We start from the raw sequence: 19,558 nt of genomic DNA, 5'->3' as shown, positions 1-19,558 counted from the left end.
GCGGAGCTCCAGAGAGTACGTGAGAGAGGACTTGGGGACGGAAAAGCACCGTCCACAACTTATGATGAACCGCTTTATTCAGCCAATCTCGATCCATAAAACAGTGATGATGAAATATACAGATGCCGAAATACAGATGACGAAGATGTACGATTGATGATGATATGTTTAAATGATGGACAGGTAGTAACCGCGGAGCCGAACCATGAGAGTGAAAGAACTGGAATAAGGATGGGTTGGGGATCATTCGGCAAGCATTATCAAATCATGAATAGTAATCTACCACTATCCCTCAAGAGGAAGGTATATAACAGCTGCATCTTACCGGTACTTACCTGCGGAGCATAAACCTGGAGACTTACAAAGAGGGTTCAACTTAAATTAAGGACGACGCAGCGAGCGCTCGAAAGGAAAATGATTGGTGTAACCTTAAGAGACAGGAAGAGAGCAGAGTGGGTCAGGGAACAAACGGGGGTTAAGGACATCATAGTTGAAATCAAGAAGAAAAAATGGATATGGGCCGGGCACGTAGCACGTCGGCAGGATAACCGGTGGCCATTAAGGGTAACTGACTGGATTCCAAGAAATGGCTAGCGTGTGAGGGGGACACAGAAAATTAGGTGGGTAGATGAGATTAAGAAGTTTGTAGGTATAAGGTGGCAGCAGAAAGCACAGGACCGGGTTGATTGGCGGAACATGGGAGAGGCCTTTGCCCTGCAGTGGGCGTGGACAGGCAGATGATGATGTATAAATGATGAAGAGTCATTCATTCGCCACGCTCACAATACTTTTATGCAAGGTGCCCCAACTAACTCTAGCCAGAGTTTAAAAATATGCCAACGGACTTTATGACAACGTAACCAAATGGAGTGAGTCATACTATTTCTTCCATTCTGCTTAATTAGGCAAACATATTTAAATAGCTTCTAAAGCAACGAAGCTTGGCTGACAGATTCAAACAGAAAGTTGTCCATCGGTTGGCAAAACGCCTGATTAGACACTTTCTCAAGTTCGTATCTATTAAATAATTTCGTTTTCTTTCCGCCTAACTCAAGTGCCCGCAAAATACAAATACCAAATGGAACGCGTACGCATCACATGCAGATTTTCCTAGCATTTATCCGCCGTGATGGTGTACTGGTTATGGTGCTGGACTGCTGACCCGAACTCCGCGGCATCACATCCCGGCCGCGGTAGCCGCATTCGGGTGGTGAAAAAACGCTTGAGGCCCATGTACCTAGATTTAGGTGCATGGTAAAAACACCATATGCTCAAAATTCCCGAAGCGCTACGGCGTGCCTCATAATCATGTTGTGGTTGCGGGACGTGAAACCCATACAAATACTACTACTACTACTACTACTACTACTACTACTAATAATAATAATAATAATAATAATGTAGAGAAGCCTTGGGACATGGTAATGGGTTACCCTCTCCAGCGCCTTCTAGTGGGTCATCCTCTTTGGTTGCTTGAAAAAAGAACGCCGCTCGCGCAGGGAGTTCGTGCCTTGCCGTGACTGTCGCCATTACTCATTTTCGTTGAGTGCTGTCTATTAAACACCTTAACACTTTGGTGGAGAGTGCTCTGCTCCCATTCAATGCCCCTGGAGCTCCGATCCCGTACCTTGCCATCTACCATGCCTCAAGACGCCGCCCAGCAAACGCCTCCTCTCGCAACGAGCACATGTCCCGGTGTCCCCCGTATACGCGACCCACCTATCTTCACTGGCGCCGATAGCACCGACGTGGAGGACTGGCTCGCAATTTACGAGCGCGTCAGCATCCCCAACAAATGGGACGAAGAAGGCAAGTTAAGCAACTTGGTGTTCTACCTCGCGGGCGTAGCAAGCTTGTGGTACAACAACCACGCGTCCGATTTTGCGACTTGGGCCGATTTCAAGACCGCCGTCATCAGCGTTTTTGGCCGCCCAGCAGTTCGTAAGTTCAAGCCGAACAGCGCTTACGTGAGCGATCTCAGCAGGCCGGTGAATCGTTCACAAGTTATATCGAAGACGTCCTCGACTTGTGTAAGAAGGCCAACGGAACCATGTCTGAGTCTGACAAGATCCGGAACGTAATGAAAGGCATTGACGACGACGCCTTCACCATGCTGCTCGCCAAAAACCCTGGCACAGTGGCCGAGGTCATAACACTGTGCCAGAGCTACGAGGAGCTCCGCCGGCAGCGTTCGATGACCCGTCGCTCCCCATCACGCGACGCAGAGCTTGCTGGCTTGGCGGCAATATCTGACCAGGCCGCGTTGCTGGCAGAAGTCAAGTCATTCGTGCGCGAGGAAATAGCACGCCAGATCTCCCTTCTCGCCTTTGCCCACCCGCCGCACGTTCAACAGTTGTCGACCACCCTTCTTCCTCCTCTCCGCCGAGCGATTGAGCAGGAAATTGCGGAGGTCATGCCTGAGTACCACCCGCAACCTCCGGCTCCTGCGCCTCAGAGTTACGCTCAAGTTGTCGCCAGGACGCCCCAAGTAATTCCTGCGGCTGCCCCAATGAGTTACGCCGAAGCCGCCGCTAGACCTCCGTTCTTTGAGGCGGGTGTGCCGGCTACATATGCTGACGCCATCCCTCGGCCCCGACTGCAGCCCACTATGCAGTCGTTTCAGCAGCCGACTCGTCAATCACGTACTGCGACATGGGCGGGACCTACCCCGGCGAACCGATGGCGCACCCCCGACAACCGGCCCATCTGCTTTGCTTGCGGTTACGCCGGTCACGTGGCACGTTATTGTCAACGCGTGCAGCCGCCTCGAGTCGCGTCACCTGTCACCAGCCAGTCAAGCCGTGCATTCTACGACCCACCTCCACCTATGTCGCCGACGTCACGCCCACCTCCAGCTACTCGCCGCTCTCCGTCTCCCCGACGTCGGTCACTGTCACCCATGCGGCCTCGTTCGGTCGCACGAGAGCAGGAAAACTAGTCGTCGCAGTCCAGGAGGCAAGGGCTGCGACGCTATCGAACTGTGAAAGCCCTCAGCGAAGTCCATCGAATGTAATCGACGTGCTTGTGGACGGTGTTCGCGCATCGGCCCTTATCGATACTGGAGCCGCTGTATCCGTTATGGACGCAAAACTTTGCCGCTTACTTCGAAAACTGATGACGCCACTTTCTGGGATGTCCCTTCGTACCGCGAGCTCCCAGAGTATTCATCCCACAGCAGTATGCACTGCTCGCGTCGTCATTCAGGACGTTCTGTACGACGTCGAGTTCATCATAATTGCGGCATGCTCTCACGACGTCATCTTGGGATGGGATTTCCTCTCCCGCCACGACGCCGTAATTCGTTGCGCACCAGCCGAAATCGAACTCTCACCGTTCTCACATTTGACGCCGACAGACAGTCCATCGGCAATGAGCAAGATCCTCGTCCAAGACGATACGAAAGTGCCTCCAAACTCGTCAACGGCTGTGTCGGTCTACTGCGCCGGTCTCTCCGACACCACTGCACTCCTTTCGCCATCTGCCCGCGTCTGCACTAGGAAAGGGTTGCTGGTACCTTTTGCGACCGTGCGAGTCACTCAGGGCAGCACCACTATTTTTGTTACCAACCCATCCCCGTGCATTGTTACGTTGGTTCCAGGGGAATGTCTCGGCAAAGTGGAACCCGTTGAAGACGCACAAGTTCTGGACGCACCCGATGACTCGCACTGTACCAGTTCCCGCACCATCAGTGCTGTTTCCACGTCTGATTCGTCACCTACTGATGTATTTGGTCCCTCCATTGCTGACAACCTTACGTCGGTCCAGCGTTCGCAGCTTCTGTGCTTCTTGGATGAATTTCGTCATTCTTTCGATGTCGGGCAAACTTCCCTCGGCCGCACGTCCGCTGTTACGCATCGCATCGACACTGGCGCCCAACCCCCACTGCGGCAACGTCCATATCGCGTGTCTCCCACAGAACGCCGGGTAATTAACGAGCAAGTGGACGATATGCTTCGACGCGATGTAATTCGGCCCTCCGACAGCCCATGGGCGTCTCCTGTTGTTCTCGTTACGAAGAAGGACGGTTCTGTGCGGTTCTGTGTGGACTACCGACGGCTCAACAAGGTCACCCGCAAGGATGTTTATCCACTGCCGCGAATCGACGACGCGATTGACAGCCTCCAAGGAGCAGAATTCTTTTCATCTCTCGATTTGCGCTCGGGCTACTGGCAAGTACCCATGGCTGATGACGCTCGACCAAAGACAGCCTTTGTCACGCCCGACGGCTTGTACGAGTTCAACGTCATGCCGTTCGGTCTGTGTAATGCGCCCGCGACCTTCGAGCGCATGATGGACACCGTTCTGCGTAACTTGAAATGGCACACGTGCCTGTGTTACCTGGACGACGTCGTCGTCTTCGCTCCAGACTTCTCCACGCATCTCAAACGTCTGCGGCATGTTTTGACACGTTTGAGCAACGCCGGCCTCCAACTGAATCTGAAGAAGTGCCGATTTGCGGCACGGCAGCTGACAATCCCCGGCTACGTCGTGTCCAAAGACGGAATCCTTCCCGATCCGGCCAAGCTTCGGGCCGTGGCCGAATTTCCCAAGCCTACGTCCGTCAAAGAACTGCGCAGTTTCGTCGGACTGTGTTCATACTTTCGACGCTTCATACGAAACTTTGCCACCATCATATCGCCGCTGACGAAGCTCCTTGGAAGTAACGGACCCCTAAATTCATGGTCGTCCGAGTGTGACGACGCGTTCGCAAAGCTCCGTCGTTTGTTGACGTCTCCTCCCATACTACGTCACTACGACCCTACGGCCCCTACGGAGGTACACACGGACGCCAGCGGTGTAGGCCTCGGCGCCGTCCTTGCGCAACGCAAACCAGGGTTCCCCGAATATGTCGTGGCATACGCAAGCCGTACGCTTACCAGAGCCGAGACCAATTACTCAGTCACGGAAAAAGAGTGCCTGGCGATCATATGGGCCCTTACAAAGTTTCGACCTTATTTGTATGGTCGCCCATTTGATGTCGTCACCGACCATCATGCACTATGCTGGCTGTCGTCATTGAAGGATCCCTCAGGCCGTCTCGCCCGCTGGGCACTTCGCCTGCAGGACTACGACATCCGCGTGCTGTACCGCAACGGACGCCAGCATGCTGACGCCGACGCCCTCTCGCGCTCTCCCTTGCCTGACGACAATGCCCCCTGCTCAGTATCTCACATAGCTGTTGCTTCAATCAGCGTTCACACCATCGCTACCGAACAGCGCAAGGATAAATGGATCACCTGGCTGATCGACTTGCTCACTGATCCGACGGCAACACCATCCACTCGCGCGTTACGTCGTCAAGCCCACCATTTCGCCGTTCGTGACGACCTCCTGCACCGACGCAATTACAACGCCGACGGCCGCCAGTGGCTACTAGTGATACCCAGCAGTCTGCGTTCTGATATATGCGAGGCCTTCCACTCCGACCCGCAATGCGCGCACTCTGGGGTATCCAAAACTTACCACCGCATTCGACAACGATACTTCTGGCGTGGGATGTACCGCTACGTGCAGAAGTTCGTTCGCTCCTGCCTCGATTGCCAACGCCGAAAACCTGCAACGCAGGTGTCGCCAGCAGGTCTACAACCATTACCTTGCCCTAACCGTCCGTTCGGGCGCGTGGGCATCGATTTGTATGGACCACTTCCTCTGAGTTCGGCTGGTAACCGCTGGGCCATCGTCGCTGTTGACCATCTAACGCGATACGCCGAAACCGCCGCCCTCCCAGCGGCTACAGCGCGCGATGTTGCCTCCTTCCTACTACACCGATTCATACTGCGTCACGGTCCACCCCAAGAGCTTCTCAGCGACCGAGGCCGTGTCTTCTTATTGGAAGTCGTGGAAGCCATTCTGAAAGAGTGCCATGCTGTTCACCGCAAAACTACTGCTTACCACCCGCAGACGAATGGCCTAACCGAACGCTTTAACCGCACGCTCGGCGACATGCTGTCAATGTACGTCGCCGCCGACCACACCAATTGGGATGCCATTCTGCCCTTCGTCACCTACGCCTATAACACCGCCCCTCAGAGCACTACTGGTTTTTCACCGTTCTTCTTACTGTACGGAAGGCACCCGTCGCACACCATCGACACGATACTTCCATACAAGCCGGATTCATCTTAGTGTGCGCCTATTTCTGACACAGCCAGGCTCGCTGAAGAGTGTCGCGAGCTTGCCAAGACATTTACGACGCAGGAACAAGAGCTGCAGAAGAGCATTCGCGATGGCACCACCACTTCTGAACCCACGTTCCTTCCTGGAGCGCTCGTATGGCTCTCGGTCCCTACCACTGCAAGTGGCCTTTCTTCAAAACTGCTGCCGAAATACGAAGGCCCATACCGGGTCGTCGAGCGCACATCCCCGGTCAACTACTTGATCGAACCCATCGAACCAGCTTCGGACATGCGCCGTCGAGGGCGCGACATTGACAACGTGGAGCGCCTCAAGGCCTACTACGACCCACTCATAGTGACGAGCTGTTAGGTCGCCGGACGGCTCCCTTTTCGTACCCGGGGTAATTGTAGAGAAGCCTTGGGACATGGTAATGTGTTACCCTCTCCAGCGCCTTCTAGTGGGTCATCCTCTTTGGTTGCTTGAAAAAAGAACGCCGCTCGCGCAGGGAGTTCGTGCCTTGCCGTAACTGTCGCCATTACTCATTTTCGTTGAGTGCTGTCTGTTAAACACCTTAACAATAATAATAATAACAACAACAACAATAATAATAATAATAATAATAATAATAATAATAATAATAATAATAATAATAATAATAATAATAATAATAATCAATCAAACGTTTATTTAATGTGCCCAGGAACAACCGTAAGGTCTTTGTACTGGCGCACGAAAAAACAAAACAAAGCAAAAAACAAAAAAACAAAGGAAACATTCTTAACAAAATATCAGGGATAAAAAAAAACGTTACAAAATTGCACATATACAACTATGCGCAGGCAGAAAAAAATATATCAACAGTGTACAAGGCTATGTAAGTACAGTGCAAAGCTCGGAGCAGAACAACGACTGGGAGCTGTGAAAAACATCGAGCTCCCAAAAGTAAGCATTGTAAAGACGTTGTATCCTGCCAATGGTCGAATGTTCACAGAGGCAGGCGGTTACATGAAAAGGTCTATTTTCTCTGGTCAGCTTACGTGGAATTCGGAAATTAAGACAGTTGAGCAGTACAGGGCAGGATATGATACCATGCTAATAATAATAATAATAATAATAATAATAATAATAATAATAATAATAATAATAATAATAATAATAATAATAGTCTGGATCGCGCTCATTTTGCTGCAATTTATGTGATCTGAGCAGTTCTTCTGGTAAGCCTAACGAAGACAACTCGGCGGCGTGCAGCGATGAGCCCTGCAGCTGCTCTCAAACCGGTTCCCTCTCCACGTGTGCCCCTACGGGTGGTGACCTCGCCGGGCTGCGCCGCCTCCTCCTCGACGCGTTGGAGGGAATCTCGTTCCTCAGCGACGAGGTATCCCAACTACGCGAAGAAAACGAGCGCCTCCGCAAGGATCATTCCCGCGGTGTTGAACAACAAGCCCGTGTGGTCGCCTCCCTTCGTGCAGAGGTCCGCTTCCTGCGTGAGGAGCTGACGCGCCGCACGGCCGCCGTGTCAGTGAAGGCACCTGTGATCCCTCCAGAACAGGTGACCGTTGGCCGATCTGTGACCTCCAAGCAACCTGCGTACTCTGAACAACCTCTGTCCAAAATTCTTTCATCTTCGAATTCGCCGCCATGTGACGTAGACACGTCCGAGCGTGTCAGTGTGATGCCTGCGACAGCCTCTTCTGCAGCGGTAACTGAGGGTGTAAGAAAGAAGAAACCCGCCTCGTTTGGAGCATTGAAGACATACACTATATCTGTAGCTCAGCGGCCACAACGGCCACAACGGCCAAAGGCCATTTTTGTTACGAAGCTGAGCCCGGACACCACTGCTGCTGACATCAAAAAACATATTGCTTCATTCGATGTCTCCCATTTCCTGCCGGCGACTTCAAACAAGATTCCAGTCATATTCTTCATTCTATATCGAAGTTGACGAGGAAACGCTACAACGCCTGAATGACCCTTCGATGTGGCCCCTCGGATGCCTCTTCAAGCCATTTCGTGGGGAGCTGCGCGATGGCATGCTTCATCCCTCTGAGCAAGTGACTGGAAACGAAAGTGCCGTGTAACGTAGACATATTCTACCAAAATGCTCGGGGTCTGCGTACCAAGACACTGGAGTTTTTCTCTAATGTTCTTTCGTCTTGTTTTCCTATTATCGCTATTTCTGAAACCTGGCTCGGCACTGAAATTCTCTCATCGGACATTTTTCCCCCGACTTACACCACCTTCCGCCGTGACCGAGATTTCAGTGAAACCAAACAGAAAGGCGGTGGCGTGCTGATTGCCATTGACAATTCACTGAAATACGTTAGACGGAAAGACCTAGAAACTATCGAAGAATCGATCTGGCTAGAAATCAACCTTGAGCGCCGTGAAAAATTGTTGATTGGATGCTTCTATTTACCGCCCAGCATTTCCCCTGCCTCGTTTCACGATGTCATGTCTTCTATTGAACTTGTGACATCTTCTCATAGTGGGCACAGAATTATTGTTGTTGGGGATTTCAATGCACCTGGAATTGACTGGAGCACGCTTACCTTTTCTCATTACAATCATTTCACAGAGAAAAAGTGCAGCCTGCTCTTGGACTTTCTGGCGTTTAATTCCCTAGTGCAACATAATTCAGTCGTCAATTCCAGTGGCAACGTCTTAGACCTGTGTGTGTCAAACGATCAACCCCTTGAAGTTTCCCGCTCCAACATCTCTCTTGTACGTCCGGACAAATTCCACCCACCACTTAACGTAAGATTATCTGCATCAGCCGAAACAACGAGCTACAGCAGTTACGTAAACAAATCTCCAAGATTTGCGTTCAAGCGAGGTGATTACACGGGCCTCTATCATCACTTGTCCACCGTTGAGTGGTCACAGGTTACTGACAAACCTAATGTTGATGACCAGGTTGATCGGTTTACGGAGCTTGTACTGAGCAGCATGCTTAATTTTATTCCCCAGTATACACCTAAACAACGTAAATATCCCCACTGGTTCTCATCTGAACATATCAGTGCACTGAAGCATAAAGATCACGCACACAGGAAATCTAAATGTTCTCCATCCAGCGAGTGGAAGGAAGAGTTCAGCTTTTTTCGAACTCTCTCTAAACGCCTATATAAACGGGATCATAGTTCGTACATTCAATTCTTAGAAAAAAGCGCCTCTGACAGGCCGGCTGAGTTTTGGAAGTATGTGCGTAAACGGTCTAGCAAAAGCGGAGAGTCCTTCAGACTACTAGACTCAAATGGGGTAGAAGTGCATGCCGTCGCTGACTGTTTTGCCACACATTTCTCATCCGTTTATAAGGCCTCAGACTCCAGCACTGATATCAGACAACAGCCCAAGGTAGTTAGCTCATCCAGTGCTTTGTCGCTGGATGAAAATCTTATCAGCGAATGTATTAAGCGCTTAAAACCATCCTTATCATGTGGCCCAGATGGCATCCCTTCCGCCATACTAAAAGCATATGGTACTATATTTGTCCCAGTACTGACTACGATATTTAATAACTGCCTGGACACTTCCACATTTCCTAGCATGTGGAAAACTGCTCGTGTTTTCCCAGTATCTAAGTCGGGCTCTAAGACAGATGTTTCTAATTATCGCCCGATTTCTCTACTATGTGCCACATCAAAGATCTTCGAACTGGCTCTTCACAAAATATTGTCTTTTAGTGTGAAAAACTCACTGATTCCAAATCAACATGGTTTTCTTGCTGGCCGCTCAACTACCACAAATCTTGCTAGTTTCATGACGCAGATCTCCACACCTATTTCTCAGAGAGGACAGGTTGACGTAATCTACTGTGACCTGAGCAAGGCTTTTGACGTAGTCAGCCACACACTGATTATGGTTAAACTTGCGAACTTTGACGTTGACTTGTCGATTGTGAATCTCTTGCACAGCTATCTGCTCAATAGATCTTGTTATGTTGCCGTAAATGGCCAAACCTCTTCTTTGTATAAAGTGACTAGTGGGGTCCCTCAAGGGTCGGTATTAGGCCCACTCCTATTTTTAATTTACGTTAATGATGTTTCATTTGCCATTCGTAATTCTTCTTTCCTCTTGTATGCCGATGACATCAAGATATTTAAGGAAATTCATTCAGTTAACGACTGTCGCTTGTTGCAGTCAGATTTGTGTTCTTTTTCCGAATGGTGCAACGGCAATAACCTTTCTCTAAATACCTCAAAGACAAAATTCATGTCTATCACTCGCAAAACATCTAGCGTGTCATTTCAATACTTTGTCAATTCTGTGCCGTTATGCAAGGTTTATGAAATCAGTGATCTTGGTGTTGTTGCTGACAGCGCGTTAAACTTTTCTTCTCACGTTAAGCGTGCTGCTATGCGGGGCCTTCGTTCTCTCGGATGTGTTTGTAGAATATCTCGAGAATTCAGGTCTCCCATGGCCCTACACAAATTGTACACGGCAATATGTCTTCCGCAACTTGAGTATGCGTCCGTGATATGGAATGGCATTGCTCAATCCAGCGGTAACACCACTGAACGAGTCCAGGAAAAATTCCTCAGCATATATAACCATCGCTTTGCTAAAAATGACTCTGGATCTCGTTCAAATACTGCTAAGTCATTATCACTGCCATCACTTCACTGCCGACGAAATCGTTCTGATCTCTTATTTCTCTACAAGCTAGTCCACGGTTTCATATCCTGCCCTGTACTTCTCAATTGTGTTAATTTTCGAATTCCGCGTAAGTTAACCAGAGAGAACAGACCGTTTCATGTACCCGCCTGCTTCTTCCAACACTCTACCGTTCACAGAATACAAAGTCTTTATAATATTAATTTTCTTGATCTTGACGTTTTTCATAGTCCACAATCACTGTTTTTATCCGAGCTTTGCACTGTTTTGACATAGTATGGCACAGTGTACAAAGTCTTCCCTTCTCCGTCTTTCCGCATAGTTGTATATGTGCAATCTAATTTTTTATTCCCCTTCAATATTTCTCATATTGTCTTATTTTACTCCTCCCCTTTAGTGTTCATTTCTCTTTGTCTACGTGTTTTTGCTCTTTTTATTTCTGAAGACTGTCTGTATTGTATTGTTTATTTTTATTGATTTTATTTTTGCGTGCGCCTGCACAAAGACCTCACAGTTGTTCCTGGGCACGTTAAATAATTGATTGATTGATTGATTGATTGATTATTATTATTATTACCTCCCGCACGTTCTGCGTACAAACGATACGCTTCTCTCACGGCGGTTCGTGGCAGTGATAAGCAGACGCAGCGGTTATCGCCTCTACTGCCGCAGGTAAAAGGATCATCATTTTACAGCCACCACCATCGTCGCTGTCCTGACGCCTTTTAAGCCACAACACGTGGCCGAATACTGTTATTGTTTGCAGGCGGAATGCAGTGAGCACTACAATTACGGAGGGAAAGCCGGCGTTTTGTATTTTTTCTTGTATTTTGCAGGCTTTCGCAAGAATCAGAAGAACATGAATGAATAAATAGAAGGTTACAGACTGTCTAATCGGACGTTTTAGCAAGCCGATGTACAACTTTTAGGAGCTGGCTCGCCAGCTTCTTAAGCTGGGGCGAAGTCCCGCGCCGTACGCGTAACCTTAGTTCCAGATGCGACCGCTACAGGCGCAGCTCGCGCGAAAGAGACGTCTTCTTCCTCTTGTCGTTCGTGAGCCTTGATGATGACATTAACGCAGGCAAAACCACATATAGGATAGCCAACTGTAGCAAGCGCACACTCGCGCGAAAGAGAAGTCCTCTTCCTTTTGTTCCTCGCGCTCCTTCATGATGATAATAACGCAGGCAAAACCACATATAGCATAGCCAACTGTAGCATGCGGCGCTCGCCCCACGCCGGTGCGTACTCTAGTTTGATAGGAGACCGCTAGAGGGGCACAACTGCGCGCTTCCTCTCTATTTCGACTGTCGTCAGTGAGTGGGCTTCGATACTAACATGAATGAAGAAGACAAGGCGGTGGAGCGGCGGGCTCGCAAGGCTGCAGTAGCGCGGATTCGCCGCCAAGACCCTGCGGTGATAGCTCGCGAGGCCGCAGAGCGACGTCAGCGTCGTGCGGACCCCGAGATACAAGCCCGCGAAGCCGCAGCAGCGCGTAGGTGGCGGCAAGAGAACCTCGATCAGGTACGGGCGCGGGATGCAGCGGCCAAGCGCCGAAATCGGTCGCTGCCTGAAGATGGTGGTGGCGACGCGCGCCTCGACCACATGTTCGGCCAAAGCTGCAAGGTCTGTGACGGCTTCTGGTTCGACATCAACCTGACCACAATCGCTACTATAACAACGTGTCACGTTTTTATATTACAGTAGATGAATTGTACGGAGCATTCACGGTATACCCGATTATCTCCGAGTCAGCTCCTGAATCATCATTCACTTCGCGGATATGGCGTGATTTTTTTAAGTTGAAAATTTTGCCCAGATTCGTTGCTTAAGAAGTTAGTTAATAATAATTGGTAAGTAAGGAAATCAATCTCAACCACTCGGCTTCGGTACTTCGCACTTACGGTGCGTAAACCCAACCTAAAATTACACATTATGGCTAGATAAACTTTTGTAGAGAAACAAGCTGTACACCTACAACGTCTCGAACGATATCGTTATCCTGCATTCGAGGCGGGACGCACCTGTTCAAGTCCTGATCCGAACAGCAGTGCAAGAGTAGAACCAGTATGTGATGTAGTGTCAGGTTTGGGCCCAGTGCCACTAGCCAAAGAACAATCGAGCCACGAGTGCACACACACACACACACACACACACACACACACACACACACACACACACACACACACACACACACACACACACACACACACACACACACACACACACACACACACACACACACACACACACACACACACACACACACACACACACACACACACACACACACACACACACACACACACACACACACACACACACACAAATATATTTACAGAGATAAACTCAACTATTAAGTGTCCCTCAAAATATTGCGTAGATGAGATGAAGTTTGCAGGTATAACGTGGCAGCAGAAAGCACAGCACCGGGTTGATTGGCGAAACATGGGAGAGGCGTTTGCGCTGCAGTGGGCGTAGACAGGCTGATGATGATGATGGTGATGATGATGATGAAAATATTATGTCACATGCAGTCCTCTAGTAAATATGTCTCTGAATGAGAAACCTCTCGGCGCGCTTAGCTTGTTGCTTGTTGGACGCTGATCACTCGGGTACGATGCGCCGCATGGCTCGTTGACGTCCTCAACGTGAGTCGGCCCACACCATGTCACGGCCCTTTGCCGCAGCAGCAGCAGTAGGGTAGCTTGGTAGCTCAGCAGCCAAGCAGCAGGCTTCAACCACCACGTTCGTCTCGGCAGCACACCGGGGTCGTGCCATACACCCGGAACAGCATCAGAAACAGCGGCAGGAACAGCGGCCCACAGCACACCGAAATTCGATCAACAGCTCTGAACGGCACCTCGCCTGATCCCTGGGCCAGTCAACCAGTCGGAGTACAGACCTCGTTCGTCGGGTGCCCAACTGTCAGGAACGGCAGCCGGAAAAGCAGGGCATCGCCTGGTTCCTGAACCAGTCACCCAGCCGCAGTCGAGGAACGGCAGAGCTCCTAGAGGACGTCGCCTAGTTTCTCGGACCAGACTTCCAACCGAGAACCGTCTGTCCTTGCAAGCTGCGCTGCCTCGAACGCTGTCACGCGCTTCCGGCTCCCGTGCGCTCTTCCTGGTTGTCTTCTACGGCGATCGCGCACTTTCGGTTTCAGTCTTCCTATAACAATACCTCCGGTTTTAAAGGGCCCCTCACCAGGTGACATAACGAATTTTAGTTAGACATTGGAAGTTGTTGCGAGCCCGATAAGGAGCATTATGCCACAAGAAGTTTTCTAATCGGTCTATTAGAAGCTGAGAAAAACAATAATTTGTAGCGGCGCGAAACCATGATGCGAGGATGCCAGCTGCAAACCCTTGCCGTTCGCCCCGGGTAGCCTTCGCAAGCCACATCCCTTCCCTGCCATCTTCAACACGCGAGCGGGAGGATCACATAACGCATACGCATGGACACGTCATGTCACGAGCGTATGACGTGCCCGAACCAGCCAGAGCCCCCGAGACGCGAGCGGTGTTGTGGCGGCGTTCTTTGCGCTTCGTTTCAAAGTCAAAGTTTATTTCACCAGAAAAATCTGGATAGTCTTCAGGGCTAAAAGCTGCTCTAGGCAGCTTGACTTGGTCCCTGAAGACCCTGCAAGTTATGCCGAAAGCGCCCTCGCCCATCACTTGGTTTTCTAAGTAATACTGAGCACGAAAGCTGTCACATTTGTACAGACACGAGACTAGCGGTGTGCCACATGAACATCTAGTTAGACGCGGGAGGATGAATGAGCCTAATGAGCGCTGGAACAGGGTTGAAAATTAGTGTCGTTGTAAGGGGTGGCGTCTGCACTGTGTGCAAAGCGCGAGAACACGAACGCGTGCGAAACGGAGGCAGTCTCGAATCTCGCTGCGATTCGCAGTAAAAATTTAAAAAAAGACAACGGACACATTCCGCTTGCGTGCTTTATTATTGCTCTCAAGTTTTATTCATCTATTCAAGCAAAAATTACACAAACTACACGTCGTGTCAAAGATTTATCGCAGTGTCACGTGCTACTGTTAGCGACGTCAGAGCACAGTCGTCTACGTAGACGACCAACGTCACAACACTACCATCTACGTAGGGCCATTCGCTCATGTAGTACATGATCCCCTCATCCCCTCATGTACATCATCCCCTCAAGAAGGGCAAGCAGCGTTCAGCTTGAAATCTGACCAAATTCTGCGGCGCGTAGCGTTGCAAATTTTGGCAGACGTGATAGTGAACGCTCATTGTATACAATGCGCTTGTCAGCTCAAAATTGTCAAACCTGGTGAGGGGCCGTTCAAGAACGTTGTTCACAACTTTTTTGTGATAGAAGAGGCAAAACAGAATGTCACAGGGCAGTACAAGTCCAGTTGTCCTACATAACCACCACACAGCACGAGTCATAAACAAATGTCCACGTAGAACCGCACAACTATTTTCATAAGAAGACACGCAAGTTGGGCGAGTTTGTGAGGTTCCATGGTAAAAATGTAAAACAGCGCTTACTTAAACACAAGACGAAGGAAGAAGAGACACACACGGCGCTGAACTTGCAACTGGTTTAATGAAAAAACAACACGTACATTTCAAGGCGAGCGCGCATGCTCATTGTCAAAGATAGGTCACTTTTCAAACCATAAGGCAAAGCCTCGTGTGAGCTCCCTAGTCACCGCTGGTTAACAGGCACATTTCCTTCGAAGATAACGCCAGGGAAGGTTGGCTAACGCAATCACTTGCCTTCATTGATATGTGAAATGCCTCACCTACTTCTCTAGTGTAGCTGGCATTATGAACAAACAAGATTTTTGTGTCAAGAAAAAACGGTACACACTGACACTCAAAACAGTGCTTGGACAAGTTAGTTACTTTCTTTCGTAATGAATTCTTGTGCTCAAGAAGCCTCACATTAATGCACCGCCCTGTTTGCCCTATGTATGTACGGCCGCATGACAAGGGTACCTGGTACACAACAGCATTTTTGCACGGAACAAACTTGTTCACATGTTTTATTGGGCAGCCTGAGCTTCTTCCCGATGCCTCTACCTTCCTTTGAACTTGTGTGTGCCAACCTCTACTTGTCAAAACCAGCGGTATTGTCTCCGCTTCTTGCTGCGAGCATCTGCCGAGCTCGCGTTGCCTCTTGGCACTGCCGACACGGAACCTGCCCTGCGGAACTACAAGCCCTCTGCGGATTTGTGCGCCCATCCGAGGGCCACACCAAGAGAATCTGCAAGATACTTCAAAGTGAATGGTGGCGCCAGGCCAGACTGTTCAATGATATTCTTCGGACTAAGTGCTGTGACGGGAATACACGCCCCAACCAGCGCATGTTTCGTGAGTGGTGTAGAACGACGGACCAAACCACGCATTTCCTGTGGAATATTGCTCGCCGTGCGCTCCCACAAGGAGCAAAGCGGCAGCCTGCCGAAGGGAAGCTCTTGGTCCTAGGAGACGTCACCGTGGATGCCCAACAGGAAAAGACACTGCGTTTAGAACCAAAGTTCTGCCTGGAAACAGGTATGAAGACGGTTGAGAGACTCGCTTACGCTCGGGTTGTGTCTGCCAAACTTTCAGAGGATGAAAAGTCGCGATGTGAGTCAGACTGCGTCGATATAGTTGCTAGTAGTGGGTCGTCTAAGGAACGGAGAAAACGGTTCCATTCCCTGGTTAAACATTTATGTGACAAACGATTACGCTCAGTCCAGTCGGACAAAGAAGGCTTCTTTGTTGTCTTGCCTGAGGAACTCTACGCCGAGAAAGCCCGAGATTCAGTTTTGAAGAATTTTCGGCCTGTCAAAGTGAATCCGTCCCTAGTTAAACGAAAGGCAGTGGCGTTGCTGTTAGAATCGAATTTGGAAGGCTTTGCGAAGAAGGTGCAAAGTTCTGAGCTATCGGTACTTGAGATCTTCTTTGCGGCCCAAACCCACAAACCTGGTGTTCCCTTCAGGGCAATTGTGTCCGAGCATAACACGTGGCAACTGGTTGTTTCCACGCACCTTAACAAACATTTGTCTGCACTAAATGTGACAGATCCGTATATTGTTCCAAACTCAGATCAAACCATTAGGTACCTGATGTTGATGTTGAAGATTTGTTTTTTTTTCTCTTCCGCACGGTACACTCATGCAGTATGTTAAGGAATTGTCACGAGGCTATTCAATTAATGCGCTCTCGTGTAGGTTCGTGTATTGGGCGATGACATAACCGTCATCAAGAAAGGAGACGACGAGACCATTTGTGCACACAAACTAACAAAAACTCAATATATTTGCACAGCAGAAATAAAGAGAGCGAGGGAAAGAGGTACAGAAAATGCAAGCGTAAAAGAGTTAACAAGAATAGGAAAACGTTAAAAGACGCGAACAGCTCACATAAGACAAGCACAAGAGAAAAAAAAATTGGCCGCGTATCTGCGTGCTTCGCTGCAAATGTCGTGTAAAGACGATAGAAGAGGCGCTGTGTGAGATATGGACGCCATCTGGCAATACGTCGGGAAACATGAGTGCTGTGTTGCGTGCTGGTAGTCCCGGCGCAGCAGCAGGCGAAGACCGGCGGTGACCAACGCGACCGGCGGGGACGCCAGCCAGCCCGAAAACGCGGTTTGGCGCGAAGCGCTGAAGCAGAGAAACGTCCGCACTCAACGAGTACTCTACACACACTCTTTTATTTACACGTCGCCTGGGTAAAACAGGAAAGCCAGAGCGGCGCCCACAACCGGCAGCCTGAAGGGCGCCCACAACGCTGCTTTTTCATTTTTTAAATATTTTTTTCACCTTCTTGGCCTTCTCAAAACTAAAGTTTTTCAACACCAACCCATGGCATTCGTACAGTGCCATACAGAACCGAAACCGAAACACAACAATGAGCTCGTGCGAAGGGCACGGAGGAAGGCAAATTTCAGCGCAGTCGCATTTTCAGCTTTGTTGAAACAGCGCTCACTAGACGACGACGAAGTAAAAGAAGGCACACGACAGGCAGCGCCTGTCCTGTGCCTTCTTTTACTTCGTCGTCGTCTAGTGAACGCTGTTTCAACAAAGATGAACGCATACCAACTCGCTCAAGCTTCCATTCTTATGCATTTTCAGCGCAGCTTAGAAACTAGGGTCCTTAAAATTACGTATGTATGCATTTTCTATTAAAGGAACACGCCACCTAATACTTACCTAGTGATGTTGCACCTCAGATATGCATGATATTTACTTTTTGATCGACAACGTTCACAAGTATGAACAGCCATACCGGTTCAAGACGGCTGGCCCTTGGGCAAGTGGTTCAACTTTGGCCGAGTGGCTGAATCGAGGGACGTGCCGACAAACAGAAAGACAGAAAGACAGACCAAAATTTCTGCGTTTAAGTTCCCCAAGAAAGACTATCGTCTTTAAAAGGCAGTGTCACCGTTGTAGCGGGGACTGTAAAGGCAAGGCACAGACGCACTCACGCAGATGCCAACGGCTAGAGGTGCGGTAGACGCTCACTCGGGTGGTCAGAAGCGTGCGGCGAGTCGAGGTCAACGGCCGGACGCCCCTTCGGCGTTCGCCAGCCGCACACTGCGTTTGAAGCGGGAGACGCCGGTCTTGACTGGCCAACCCCAGACGATGAGAAGCATGTGTCTGGCCAACGCCAGACGACTGCAGTAGGGTGCCTTGATGCGCGTTTTGTTGCGCGTTTTGAGGGGGGCGCACACATCGAGGCACACTAGACTGCAGTTGCTGGGTACGCGCCCAGGTGGGAGCCCGCAGCGGCCTCGACGCAGGAACTCTGCCGGCCGCCACTCCCGCGCCCTGGTCGCCTTCTTCACTCGGTCACGTCCCGGCCACGTCTCCTCGCTTTGCCGTTCTACACCCTTGGCTTTTCTTCCAGAACACCTTGGCGGCTCTTCATTGAGCTAAAAATTGTTCACGCTCACACGCGCTACAGCCGCGAGTCATGGTCGTCGTCTTCTTTGGTTTGTCCTTGCGTCGCGCCTTTTTCAAACGCGCACTTGCACATCACAGGAATGCATCTAAAACGACAATGACGAGCGCCTTTTTCAAGATGTTTCTGGTATCTCTACTGGGTCATTTCTGGAACTCCTGTCTTTCTACCTAAACAATACGTACATTGTCTCGGAAGGACAAACATTTATGCAAAAGAAAGGCGTTTGTATTGGTGCAAAGGTGGCTCCCGTGCTGAGTAACATTTTCTTAGCAAGGTTGACAAGAGAGTAGAGGATGAATTAGCTGGTAATCGTATCCGCATATTTAGGTACGTGGATGATTTCCTTGTCATTTTCAAGTCCCCCGGCCCAGAAGCAGTGCAATTTGTGCTTGATATCTTCAGAAAAAATGGGTCCGGACTCAATTTCACCCATGAACTACCGGAGCATCACAGAAAGCGTTATCTAGATCTAGAACTAACTTTTCAACAAGACCACCTATGCTGGCAGTATGGCCAGGAGTGAGAAGCCTCTGCTGAGCTACGAGTCATGTCACTCCAAACTTATAAAAAACGGCGTGGTCTCGGGCTCCCTAGGAATGGCAGTAAAGAAGTCTTGTGCTCACAAGATGAGTACTAGTCTAGAGACCCAGGTACGTCGCTGCAAGGAAGCTGGTTTCAAAGACTCGGTTCTTGTAGAGTGTGTCAATAGATTAGTGAGAACATTGAAACCGTCGAAACGCGACCTAGAGAAGTGCAGTAATATGAATGACCATGATGGAAAGGTAGCCATAATGCCTTACGTGCATTCTCTTTCCCATAAGTTTCGGAAAGTAGGCGCCAGGTATGGTGTTAACTGTGCCGTTCTCTGCTCCTAATAAAGTGGGCAAGG

Source organism: Rhipicephalus sanguineus, chromosome 6 (genome assembly GCF_013339695.2).
Source record: "Rhipicephalus sanguineus isolate Rsan-2018 chromosome 6, BIME_Rsan_1.4, whole genome shotgun sequence".
Classification (NCBI taxonomy): domain Eukaryota; kingdom Metazoa; phylum Arthropoda; class Arachnida; order Ixodida; family Ixodidae; genus Rhipicephalus; species Rhipicephalus sanguineus.
Note: the sequence above shows the minus strand (reverse complement) of the source record.